The 13,860-nt window shown below is 36.6% G+C and overlaps 1 protein-coding gene across 1 annotated transcript in view; it reads right to left on the minus strand.

Annotated features, from left to right (window-relative positions):
* The window catches only part of LOC139137037 (uncharacterized), a 31,432-nt gene extending 23,640 nt beyond the window's left edge, over positions 1-7,792 (minus strand). The window contains exons 1-2 of the mRNA XM_070704976.1: positions 7,293-7,792; positions 6,930-7,047 (exon numbers count right to left, since the gene is read on the minus strand). The gene's annotated coding sequence lies outside the window, so the exon portion shown is untranslated. The remainder of the gene's footprint in view (positions 1-6,929; positions 7,048-7,292) is intronic.
* Between the last annotated feature and the right edge of the window lie 6,068 nt (positions 7,793-13,860).

Consider the following 13,860-nt stretch of genomic DNA (forward strand, 5'->3'; position numbering starts at 1 on the left):
TGTGTGGGTTTCGGCCAAATTTTATACTGATCAATATGTCCAAATATTGTTCTTACCCATTCCTCAGTTTTGTATGAACACACTTTCTTCTGATACGCCATTCGGCCAATCACGTTCAAGTTGGATTGTAAAACATTCAGCTTTGATGAACGGATTGTGGAATTGCATGATTTTTCAATTATTTGGCAGCAAATATAGATTTTTAGCTTATATAGCTCATGGTGTAAATAGAATTGCAGCTGTAATTGCGACCCTCATAATGCGAAATGTTATTAAAGTGCTCCCGAAAATGTGGCTTTTGCCATCTTTTCCGCTGGCAAAGTTAAATCTATGATGTAATCAAAAATATGTCAGTTATCGAACCATAACATTAATTCCTCGAATGGTCATTGGAGAGTGGTGATTTTCAGCAGTTTTCGAATTTCGGGTTTGTTGTAAAAGTAGGCAAGAGACATCCTAGGTTATTTGAAAATAAACGTCAATCAAATAACTGTGTGAACTAGAACGCGAATCTGTGGTTTGTGACCTAACCTCTATTTTCATTGACTGTGTTGATAGAAAAGTTAATTGTCAAGCCGCCTTGTGTGTTTACTGTGCACAAAATAACAGATCCATGGAGCAAAAAAAAGGTCGTAGCATTGAGTTAGAAGCTAGAAGATTGATCTCACCAGTTTTTTGAAGGATAACCATATTTCTTGCGAGATAACATTTCTAGCATGAAGGCAGTTACCTCCGCGGAACACGTTTATACAAATTGACTTATTTTATACCAACCTTGAAGACTTAGTAAGTCTTCTTTACACATAAATTTTTGATGTTATAAATATAAAATAAATATTTCATATGTATGCAAGTTCTACTCTTGGATGATGTAGTGTGGTAAAAGGGGCTATTTGGCACATGTCTAGGGAGAAAATCTTATTAAATTTCGACAGGGCATGAAAATCTTTCGATTGGATGACTTTCAAAATTAATGAGAAAGAAAGTTGGTAATTTCCTAAAAGTAGAATTTCCTTCAATAGGGGATCGTGACAATAACATTTTCATGACCAATAGGGCCTTAGCAAAAGCGTTATTGTGAGCCAGATCACAAGTGGAGATGCTTCGTTTAACATCTAACCATAACGTGAACCGTAGACTGTGAAACGTAATTCACCGCAAGCATGTTTCAAAGCGTTGTGAGGCTGTTCATTTGCAGAGGGCAAACCAAGACAGTGCAAGCCTTCCTGTCTTCCCGTCAATGCTTTCATGGACTTTGAAGAATTGAGGCTCTTCAAGCATTTGCTTAGGCAGCATTGATCACTTACTAAAATAAGAACATTCTCTGTTTACTAGTACAGTATTGTGAAAACAAAATTCAAGCAATCTTTGATGCCATATCGCGACTACCACTGTACGCAGTCCTCCACAAAGACCAAGCGCAGGCTATACACCGACATTTCCGTATATGTGTATACTACTTTTGAGAAAAATAACTCGTGCAGGTGCTTTCATAGTTTTGCTGGTTTCCCGAGGTCCACGTCCATGGCAAAACAACGACTTTGCTATTCACTCTCTAGCCGTCTGTCTATATTACTATTCGAACTCAGCCAAAGAGCTAACGAGCCATGGATATGGATTTCAGTTTATACTGCAGCAAGAAAATACTGGTGCGTTATTGGTTATGTACAAGCGCCGGGATCACAACAGAGCTGTTTATGGGATGAGCTGAGGTGCCAAACGATTGTGATTGACGTGTATTGCTACCGGTATGGCAAATAAAACATTGAAACTGAGCTCATGGGTAGCGGACTCACCAATGCGAAAAACAGAGAATGAGTTCTGCCTCTTTAAATTGAGTCTTATCAAAGAGAAACAGTATTTGTGGCAATTTGTTAATCCCCACATACAAAGACCGGAGTGCGCCAGTCCTTGCATCAGTCCGTGCATCCGTTTATGCCAATTTCTCAGAGATGCCGGGAGCCCTTTCTTTTAAACTTGGTACAACAGTTGCTCCTTTGTCATGCATATGCACGTTGATTTGTTTTGTGATACAATTCAATTTTATTGAGGGCGCAACTCGCTGTGCAGACCTCTTGTCACACGCTTCTGACTTTTTTCAGTGTTTGCATACTGATTACTGTTAATGTGGGGCATTTCTATGCTAAAACTTATATAGCAATGTCGTCGAAGTTGTGTGTGATTTTACTGGTGCTTATGCTAAAATTGGACTTGTTATTTATTTATGCTGTTACGACAGCTAAGAAACCGATATAATGGCAATCATGACGGCCACGTCATCGCCCTAAGCCGTGAGTACCTGTTAAGCTTTAGAAACTGTGACCCTCCTGCACCACCTGTTGATATTTACTGGTCACCATACACCAACAGCAAGTCGAAGAGCGAAAGAAAAGAACGAGGTTCGAGGGTAGGTATTAGGAAAAGGATGAAGAAACGTGGAAGTAGACGCCCTCTCCTGCTATCACATTGTCGAATGTTCGCCCTTTATCCAACAAAGTGGACGAAATTTCTATACCCTGATTAAGTATAATGGAGATTACAAAAGAACAAGTCGGTTTCGTGTTTGACAGAAGATTGGTTGAACGAGGAGAAAGACTTTACCATGGAGGGTTTTACAACGGTTCTCTTCGACAGAGACAGATTCAAAACAACAAAAATATTGGTGGTCGCTTGTGTATGTTTGTGAATGAACAATGGTCCACCGACTTTAGTGTACGTGAAACTATCAGTCATACACATTTAGAGATTTTAACTGTCTCTGTTAGACTTCACTATTTACCACGTGAATTTGGATAAAGTACTGTAATATTGGTTTATGTACCGAGACCAGATTATATGCAAGCGGCTTAAAAATTGTTGAATCTTACAATAAGGCACTATCCACTATTCATCTGTAGTGATTTTAACAGGTGTGACATTACAAATCTTCTCCCTAATTTGCATCAGTACATCACCTGTTCGACATGCCTCTGGGACAGGCGTTACTGTAACATTCCCCAAGCATTCGTCACTAAAAAGTCGACCTCCACTGGGCAGGTCAGCCACAATGTGATTCACCTACTACCAAGTTATAGACAGAAACTAAAAAGATCCAAATCAATCATAAAACAAGTAAAACAATGGACAAACGATAACATTGATGAACTAAAGGGATGCCTGGAAATGACTGATTGGCAAGTTTTCTTTGACCATTGCGTGGATGGGGATGAACTGACAGATACCTTGACTTCATGTATCCAAGTTTGGCACCATTTTACAAGTGGTATAGTCACAAACTGAATACGTCAAATCGCCGTACACAAAACATAGACGACTCGTAATTACCGCATTTTGTATTGTGTACGGCGATTCGATGTCATCAGTTTATGGCTATACCACTTGTAAAATGGTGCCGCGATTAGATCTTTATAACTCTCAGTCAATCTTGTTTTGAATTGATGTATACGATGTACCGAAATGTTTTCGCAGACTGAATTTGCATAAAGCGTAAGGGCCAGATGGAATAGGGGAGCTTATGGAAACGATGTGCCGAACAGCTCAATCTTGTATTTACCCAGCTATTCAATACTTTGTCCAATTCCAATCATATACTTCGGTTATTGAAAATCGGTTATTGCTTAAAGGGTACAGTACGTTTCACCTAGGTACCGCAACTCAGCGTATGACACGGACACAATCCATGTACGAAACACACGATTAGGCAAAAAAAAAGAAAAAGAAAAAAAAAGCTGTTCAACGGGCGGGATGACTTTAAAGTTGGGTAGGTAGGTCGGATATTTTTAAAATATTTTTGGGTTTTTTTTCTTAAACAGAACATATAATATAAACACTTTTTGTGTGGTAAACCCTAGATCAACATCATTTGTTCTGGTATCATCACTACCACTGATGAATACCCTGTTTACCTGCCAATCTGTGGCATCCCCTATCATAGCAGTAACTGTTGTAGAGAATAAAATATATAAACCACAAATCAGCTTCTGTTACAGTTATTATTTGATGTGATTATTTTATTGCCAAAATCATTTCAAGTATCCTTGAACCTTTGAAATAAAAAATGTGCTCTACATTTCCCATAGTCTGACAGGATGAAACAATATTGAATGTATCAATAAACAGTGGGGTCATATTCTATCTGGTGTAAAAAGAAACCATTGCCTATTTCATGAACATGAAAATTTATATTATAAAAACGAAAGGTGGCTCATTCTCCACCAAAATTTAACATTCATGATTGATAGTTTATTATACGGCCCAAACAGGGGTCATTGCTTGCCCGGGCCCCCTATCACTTTTGAGTGTCTTGCCATGCACGTTACTTGACTTCCGGATAATATTTTTCGGACTGTTTAAAACTGAGCTGATGAACATCGGTATCAGCGCACATAAGTATTAACATACCACATTTCACTACAATCGTGCGCAGTTATTCATCTTACTTGCTTGCAAAGAAATCTTCATTGTGTTCTGTAATCGAGCGACCATGAATTCACGATCGGTACACATCAGTGCTATATACAAGCACATATTGATTTCAACAAGTTTTCATCGCGACCATCAAATTTTTTCAACTCATTAGATTAACGCTGTATCCAAACTTTCCACATACTTTATCAAAAACATCGCCAAATGTCATAGAATTTATATACGGTCCTACGATTTTACGAGGAATCAGCACGCTTTGTCGATTTCGATAACAGTCACCGACAAGTACAGCTCAGACACTGCGGAAGCCATTTTGCAATAATGAATGCTAACCTGCATTTGACCGTTGAGAGCCATTGTCGCCTACCTGGAAACTATCAGCAAACTGGCATGTGTAAAGATTTCGGGAAAAAAAAGAAAATGTGGAGTGGTCCAAATATGGGTCGGTCGGGCCCGCTGAACAGATAATTTTTTTTCTTGCCTTAGCTGGGTATCACGGCCATATTTCAAAGCCACCGACTCGTCGATTATATTACAGTAAACCAGCATGGGCCAGCCGCTGTCTGGACTTAGAAATAAACAGTTGACTATACTTGATCTACAATGTAACTGTTTCTTTTACAATTTCAGCTCAGAGTTCAAGAGATGAAGGTATTCTTAACAGAAACTAACTAAAAAGCCACACATTGTAGATCAAGTGTTTTCTCTCAGTCTAGACAGAGCGGCTGCCCCATGCTGGTTTACTGTTATCAATCAATGAGTTGGTGACTTTCAAATGTGTCGTGATAACCTAGCTAATCGTTGTGTTGTATGTGGATTGTGTCCGTCATTGCTGATTAAATGTTAAAATAGGAGCACGGTCTTATCGATATTGATCAAAGTGTCTTTTTATACGAGCTATTGCATCTGATAGCTCATTTGAATTGAGTTCATGGGTTCGTATGGATGATTTCTTTAGATAAATTTGTTCAATTGATGGTAACATTTGCAGATGGAAGTTGTCATTTGCGGACGAAAGTTGCATATGCAAATTCATGAACTACTTTCGAAGCCTGATAAGACATTTTTGAAATGAAGTGTGACTGCTTTCAGTCTACAGCAAGAGTTAGTATTTGTATCAAATGTAACTGAATAATATCCTTGGACACAGGAAATACAGCTATCAATTTGCTGAGGAACTTTCTGTTAAACGTCTGTTAAGACAATTATAAATATTGGAGCAAATGGCAAGAAAATTTGCTAAATCAGGAAACATATTGCATGGAAAACATGTTTAAATTGATCAGTGGAATAACAATGGCAATGTAATCGGATTTCCGTGTAACATACGGATGATTTTAGGTGGTAATCAATGGAACGCATCGTGCTGTGATATAGCAGAGATGAAATATTTCCGACCGCTCAACATTCGCAGGTTAATATGGTATCTAATACAGCAAAACATATAATTTTAATATGTTATATTTTATTCTTATAATAAAATAGGTGATGTATATGATAAGGAATGGGCTTGCTTTCCGCTGTGCGAAGCTTAAAATCACTGTTTCGGTTCAGCAGGGATAAGCGCTTGAATATCCCGTCTGCTCTGCTGTACTGGGAAAGTCAATGGGCGAATAAGAATCACGCTTGACATAGCCGTTAACGGCTCTGTAACAATGAAATGTATGTAGAGCAAGGTAACCAACTCCCATAGCAAGTCATTTCTACATTTCTGTACAAAACCTTAAGTATCTAATTCACAGTGTCTCATCAGCAAGACTGATGATTGATTTCATGGCTATGAAATCAATTTTGTTTTATACCCCGTGTTGTTTGACATGTTGAGTTTGGGCCATCGAGAAATGACGCATTGATCAGAAATCAGGACATAGGAGAGGTGAAGTGTCATTACATATATGATTTGAAAATTGGTTAAATGATTAAAGTAAATGTGTCTACATTAGGCATGTAACAATAATTGATAAGACAGTTAACGAATAAGGAGACGTGCCAATTTCAATCCATCTATCCAATATGCAAATCAAATACGTGTCGACAATTCATGAAAGGTCTGAAATGCCTTGATCGATGCATAATTTCTTGATTGTCAATGCTGAACATTCGGCACAATCCAGGGTAATGAAGGTCAATTTGATAGTCATGCTATTGATTAACGTGCGTTGCACTTGCGATATGGTGAATAGAAGGAGTGAGTAAAACAGAAGTGTTTTGTAGAGAGGACTCCGTGGGAAGTAGCATGCCCGAAATGGACGTTTCAAGTATGATATAATTGATAAACGGGGTTCCGAGTACTAAAAAGCGGAAAGAAAACTCAACTTTAAATATTGACCGTGCAAAAATTACTGCTTGTACGATTCACAATAATCTTATTATACTAATGCAATCAGCGACTTGGTTCACATTTTGGAATTGTTAAAACAAGTTTATGAAGTTGTTGTGTTACTATATAACAGTGCAGGATTATGAGATAAATGTTTATAATATTAAAATATCATATTAAATACCTTTTGTTTTCCAATTGTCATCTGCACTCTTACTGTTAGGATGTGGTTTTAAGATGTCATCCAGGGATTTTCGAAGATCGGTAACAAGAATATAAATAACCCTATTTCCAAGAAATGCCTAAATACAATGAAAAGGAAGTAAAGTATTTTATGTCAGATAGGGTTAAAATTATTTAGAACAAGCTTAAGAAAACTACCAAACAATTAACATCAGTACATTTCTTGACGACTTGCGTGTCGAAAAAATTACAGCAACTCTGGCACTTCAAATATATTTTATTTTTGATACAACAATAATGATACATAAAGACTCCGAATATCTACGTTTAGCAAATCTACAAAATCACGTGTTGGTATACAGACCTGATGGGTTGTATAGTACAGGTTTTGTCCGGCAAAGTCCCAAAGGGTGAAATGCAAGTCGGGGTTATCAACATCTTCAACGGTATCCAAAAGTCTTTCAATCTTTTAAGTGGTGTCATCTTCTAAGTTTGTGTAATTTTGTATATTTATTTGCTGTTGGTCTTCGGGTCTATCTTCTAGCTGTGGGATGTTTTCAAATCTTGCCAAGTCTTCATATGATGTTGCAAATCTACAACTTTTGGCTCTTTGGCTGTTGTCAATAGATTCGACATTTACGACATGTGTAGCTGGCCAGCTATAACTTCTTTCTCTCTGGTTTCCTGTCATGGTGGTTATATCAGTTTTATATGATGCAATTGAGGAGTCACTTATCTGCCTTTCAGGTTCAACTTGTACTTCCGGGGCCATTTTTTTCTTCGCTGTAGACACAAGAATTTTTTTCAACATCCTTTCTGCTACGTCAGAACCTTGGCGACCGTACCCTGTTTGTCCGGCAGAATCTATTTCATAAATAAAATTGTAAATGTCTACCTTAATTCATCGCTCGTTTTGGTAAATTTACGCATTACTTTCTTAAAATCCACTTTACAGGAGTAAGTATAGTAACTACTATTTCAATGACATTGCAAATAGAACAAACTCGATGTGCATCACAATTGAAGCTCAAAACATGAACGATTATCTTTGACATTTAATTAAGATGTTGGTTTCTCAATTTAAATATTTGTTATGCAAATATTCAGACTTGTTTTGACTACATGAAATCAATGGAATGAATGTGACTTTCCTGAAATGAACAAAATAACATCCCAGAGATCTTCAGTTTTGCAATTTGTCACAAAATAAGTTTAGTCTTCACTTTCTAAAGAACCGCTTTATTTGATCCCTAGAGCATAAGGCATTAATTTTAGTTGAATAATCTTTAAAAACATTTGATTCGTGATTGAACTTTTAAACGAAATTATAATAGTAAACCATTAACCCATATCGTAGACTGGTAATTTGTCTTATCGTTTGCATGTTGGTTTAACTTGAGCTTCTTAGTTGAAGATCATTATCATTTGCATATTTTACCATTAAATTTTAGTTCTACGTTCGAATTCCTTTTTAAAGTTGAGGTTTTGTGTTTTTTAAACAATAGTTATATTTGTGCAGTAATACCATATATCAGGATCACCGATATTACATATCAGAAAGCATATTTTCAAATAGAATTTTTGAGGAAATGACCTGGCAAAATAAGGAATATAAGCTTTGAACAACAAAATTATGAAGACATTGTAATGTTTCTACGAACAAAAAATTGAATTTGATATAGCGAGAATAAAACGAGGATTCACTACGTAGCAAAGCTGTCTTTTCATTCGATGTTGTATATGTGAGATTATTGTCTTTTGCGAGTTTCTACAAAAAATTCCGTCACCAAAAGAGTCATTTCGTGCTATCAGAAACATCGAGTTGAAATTTCAGGTTTTCTGTGATTGACACACATTTGAATTTCCCTAGACAATGGCAGACAGGGCAAGGTTACTGAACCAAGTCATTGCAGAGTTATTGAATAGCGATACAATAAGGAAATAATTGTTCGCTACAGCCTGTAGACGAGAAAAAGATGAACAGGGAATGTCAGAATGTCAAAATCACAATAAGAAAGAAATGATGAAGAGAAGAATATCGACTGGTGGAAGAAAAGATCGGAAAGGGCTGCATACCGTCAGAAAAGAACTTACAAGAGCCATGATGGGATGAACACATGCGCAAGGAAATTGAAAAGAAATGCAAAGGCATTATGTGTATTTCTTAGGCGAAACACCATAGTAGGGGTATATATAATTGATAAAAAATTGTATATGATGTTATTTGTTCAAAAAGCAGCCATTGTGGTAAAAAGATACTCGTTTTCTTAAAACTTGTAGGGAAACATTTAAAATTGTCAATGTGTTTGCTCCAAATCAATGCAGAGAAAGAGAGCAGTGTTTTGTACTTCTTTAAACTGTTGGATAAATAAATGAACAGCAACAATATCTGATAACATTTCATAGGTTGAGGTTTAAATAGAGTTTTGAATACAGACATTGATTAAAGAGGGAAGTGTGTCATTAAGTCATATCAAAGAAACCAACCAAAGTAATGAAGCCATGCAAATTATTTGATGAATGAGGGAGTGCAACCCCAGTAAATAGCATTGAGAAAGTTGAAAATAGGTCTTACAATTACATTGGGCATTCACTTACAATTACATTGGGCATTTAGCTGATCGAGAGAGTTGCTTGAATGTGTTAAATCTGCCGAAAAGTACTTTATAACGATAGAGAAATTACTAAGACAAATAGGAAGAAGAAAAACCGTTTACACAGATTTATACAAATAATGTAATATTAAATCTTTGGGAATTCAGTAATGACCCCTTTTGCAAGTGTAGGAATGTCACAGACACAACTTGTCATCTCGTTTTTGAATGAGTCATTTCCGAAGAAGTATGGGAATAGTAGAAAATGTAATCAAGCAATTGTATAGCTCATTTTTAACTTTAGCTGGGCAAAATATTGTACGCGGAATCGAAATATGAAACATTGCCTGGTGAACTGAATCTTATTGCCGTAAAATTTTGCTAAATGGCCCATACAAACAGTCACATTGTATAGAATTACACACATTTTGTTCAAGAAAATTAGTACATCACGACCTAGAAGTAGCCCGTGTGACCCCTTCAGGAATCTTGACAGTTATGTGAACACAAGGTAAAACTAGGTGTCTTTGATCTCTTCGCAATTGCATACAGTTGCTTAATTCTTTATCATATGTTGTATTCAAACACCAACACGATATGCAGAAAATATTTCCAGCCACATTTCAATATGCTAAAGTAGCAATTAATATTAGAGTTCTCTATAAATAATATGAAAATAGTGGGACAAATATTGCACGGGCAACTAATAATCATTTATTTGAAGTCCTGAAGTTTTATTCAAGGTTACAGATTACAGATTATTTTGGTCATACTCTAGTATGATGCCCTTTCATCAAGAGGAGTTCCTCAAGGTAGTATTATTCTTTAATATGTTGCCTATTGATTTACCAACGGCTGTCTTGTGGCTCACATTGACATTTAGCTTGTCTACTGGAATGTGTTATGATAATTCAACAATTTTGCAAAAGGAAAAAGAGTGATACCAATATGATGACCTTGAGAAAATGACAAATTGTTACATGCATAATAAAACGGTTATAAATACAAGCAAAACAAAGACCGTGCTTACGACGCTACGATGGAGATTGTTACGTTTACATAGAAACACACTATATTGTGAATTTGGTAAAGATGCATTAAATTCAGTACATGAAGAGAGACTTCCTGGAATTGTTTGTGTTCAGCACTTAAACTGGAAGTCAAACACTTATTCAATTCATAAAAAGGTTAATTCATTCATTAGCAAATATATTTGTTACGGAATAGGAATGGGATTGACAATAAGAACAGCTTAATTGTATTAGGTAACGTTATGCTTTTTCATAGTTTGAAGATTTTTGATAGTTTTATTGTGAAATATATTCCCTATTTGTTTTCATTTTAATCCTCCGCAAGAGAGGAAGTTTATTTCCCTTGAACGATCAGCTGATCCAAACATACTTCAACATTTAACAACATAATTTTATCCATGCCATGAAATTAAGAAAAGAGATGAGTAAAAACTACACTTGTGGGCTGAGTGTTTATATTATTTACCTGTCAATTTATGTACTGTCCTTCATATTAATATTAGAGTGTTTTGGGCCTATAGCCTAAAATCACTGAACAAAAGCTTTCACTTATTTCATTACTTACTTACTCATGCATTGCATTACATTATTTACGCGCAAGCATAAATATGGTTAATACAGGGTACTATGAAGTCGGAAATATAAGTGGAATATTCTGAAGTACGTTTCTTCTATAAAAGTCGTCATGTCAAGCATTATAGGGAAGAATTTTAACAATGTTTTTTTGTAAAGTTTTAAATGTTTTATTTGCCATTTAAACATGTTTTTTGTGGTTATTGTATTTTGAATTTCTAGGATGGAATATAAAAAAGTAAGATTCCTTTGATAGACTGAGAGGATGCTCAGTAACTTGACAACGGAACCGTGGCAAAATTTACAAGGGTTATAGCTTATGCAAAAACACTACAAATTGTAGTGGTCTACTGAGTGTTCGAATATGATTTCCAGATATATTCATATGTAACCAAAACAACACTGAAGGTGTTTGTTTTCATATATATGAATAATTACGAATATTTCAAATTCGTTTCAATCGTTCTTTAACTCTGAATGTTATGTGATAGTGTGATAGTGAACTTGTGTAACAAGGCTTACCTCTAATGACCCATTCAGTTATGTCTATCCGATACATATCAGCCCCATCTGTACTGATGTGTCTACTGTTGTATCTTTCATTCACCAAGCTTCGTTTTGTTGATGTTTTTCCTGATGCAAAAGCTCCAACCAACATGATTCGACCTCTACCGATAATTTCTTTTGCTTCAGGGTCTAATGAGGCTCTTTCAAGTCTTGACTTTATTTTTTGCTAGAAACAGAAAAGCCTGGATGAGTAAAAATTCTTGTAAGCATTACTAATTTTGCATATCAATTATCACAAAAGCACATTGGAATAGCTTATGTAGTATAGTGTGTTGTGTACACATTGTGTGCAATGGCAGTTTATTGCCATTTGTAACTGACTGTCATCTTCGACTTTCCTTTGACCTTAGCCTATAATGCTTTATTAAGCTGCAACACAACTTATGTAAGGTTTTTAGCATTTCATAGTTAAGGGTGTTTTAGAGTTCACATTTAAATATATCAATCGTCCAGATTTATGAAATAATGGAATTTGTAAAATCATGTTTACATCAGTTTTGATAGAATTATGTAAAACTTAATGCAACTGCTATGTATTATGCATTGCACTTAAACTGTATTTACTGTTCGATGTAGGTAAAACAGGCAATTGATTCTGACTAGAGTTGCTGACTCTCAGAAAATATTTGTCATAGTAAGGGTAGGTAAATGTCCGTGAAATGAATTTTTGCAACTTCAGTAAGTAATCTTCAACAGCAACAATTAATATTTGTATAATTATATAGGTATTACTGTGCAGTCCAATATACATAAGAAGCCCACGTGAACGCACGGTATATGGCTTGTCCCACGGTGTAGCTACATGTTTTTAGGAAAACATATTTGAAAAAATATTTTTCGGTAGGTCACTATGCTCACCATTTGGTCAAATGTAGCCAGGAATTCACAATTTGCATACTCTCTCATAATTGTCATTTTGCGTGCTTTTCAGCTAGTGCCATTGACCTGGCCAGAGTTAGATAAACTTATGTCGGCTTATGCTAATGATTCCAAAAAGTCCACTGATGCATTTAAAATGAATCAATTTAAGAACTTGCCCTAGGTATATGGCTCTACAACCTGTCGTCGAACATCTGCGTGCGTGATCATATAGACGGGGTGGGGACTTGAAAAGTTTTGAAGGTATCTGAAAAAATAAGATTTCAATCGCGATTCCTCCAGCAGCCCTCCTTTTATTGAACGCAGCCTAACTATACTGATCCGAAAAGATTGGTATCCATGGAATATATGATATTATCACATGAATTGGCCCGAATCGCCACCTGTGACGTATAGAAAAGGACGGATAAGAAGTCCGAATTACCCCTGTTCTACTTCATCAACCGGAACTTGTTTCCTGCTCTTTGCCGTGACGCTTTCTTGCACAGACCGATTCGTCGCGATCGATGCCGTGCTCTCATGACCTTTTTTAAAAAAGGTATTAAATGCGATAAATTCAGACATGGAAACATGGAAGGCATGCCAAAATGACATTTCAAGTCCCTAAATCATTCGTAGCTACTCCAATCAAAAGAATAGGGGGGTGCCGCCGCGACTAGCGCTCCAGTATAGCCGTACGGACGGCTCAATGTGGACGTTAAACCTGGCAACAAACCCGAAAGCTACACTTAAACATAAGTTCAACTGAATAAATAAGGTACTGTATGATCTTCGGAAGGCGACATGGAAGGCAACAAACATCAAATCATTCGCAAAAAGCGTGAAATTTGCTTCATCACATAATTTCTGCAGTGCAGCGCTATGGCTGTATTATCGAAAGTTGGCTTGGACAACAGAACAGAGTTACTATCAAGTGACAAAATTTGAACGTATCTACGGCTGAGATATGTGTCACTGCAAACATCAAAGTTCGTAAGACATAAACATTGACGACCGGAATCGGGATTGACGAGTTGACACAGGCGGAGACTGGTGGTGACAGCCCGTTGTGGCCACATACTCAGTCCGGGTCACAGTGGGTGGCATCGAACTGAACTTTTCGGGCTCGCCAACATCGTAAGCTCGTGATCTTTTGAAAGCCACGACACATCCTAGAATAAGAACTGTTTCGATCTTGTTGTTGCCTTCCCTACAAAAAATGTCTTTAACTCTGGTTAAAGCGTTATGGCTGCCAGGCGTCAGCCGATGGCATACTTCCTTTGGCGTCGAGACAGCGTGAGACAAAGAT

Source organism: Ptychodera flava, chromosome 7 (genome assembly GCF_041260155.1).
Source record: "Ptychodera flava strain L36383 chromosome 7, AS_Pfla_20210202, whole genome shotgun sequence".
NCBI lineage: Eukaryota > Metazoa > Hemichordata > Enteropneusta > Ptychoderidae > Ptychodera > Ptychodera flava.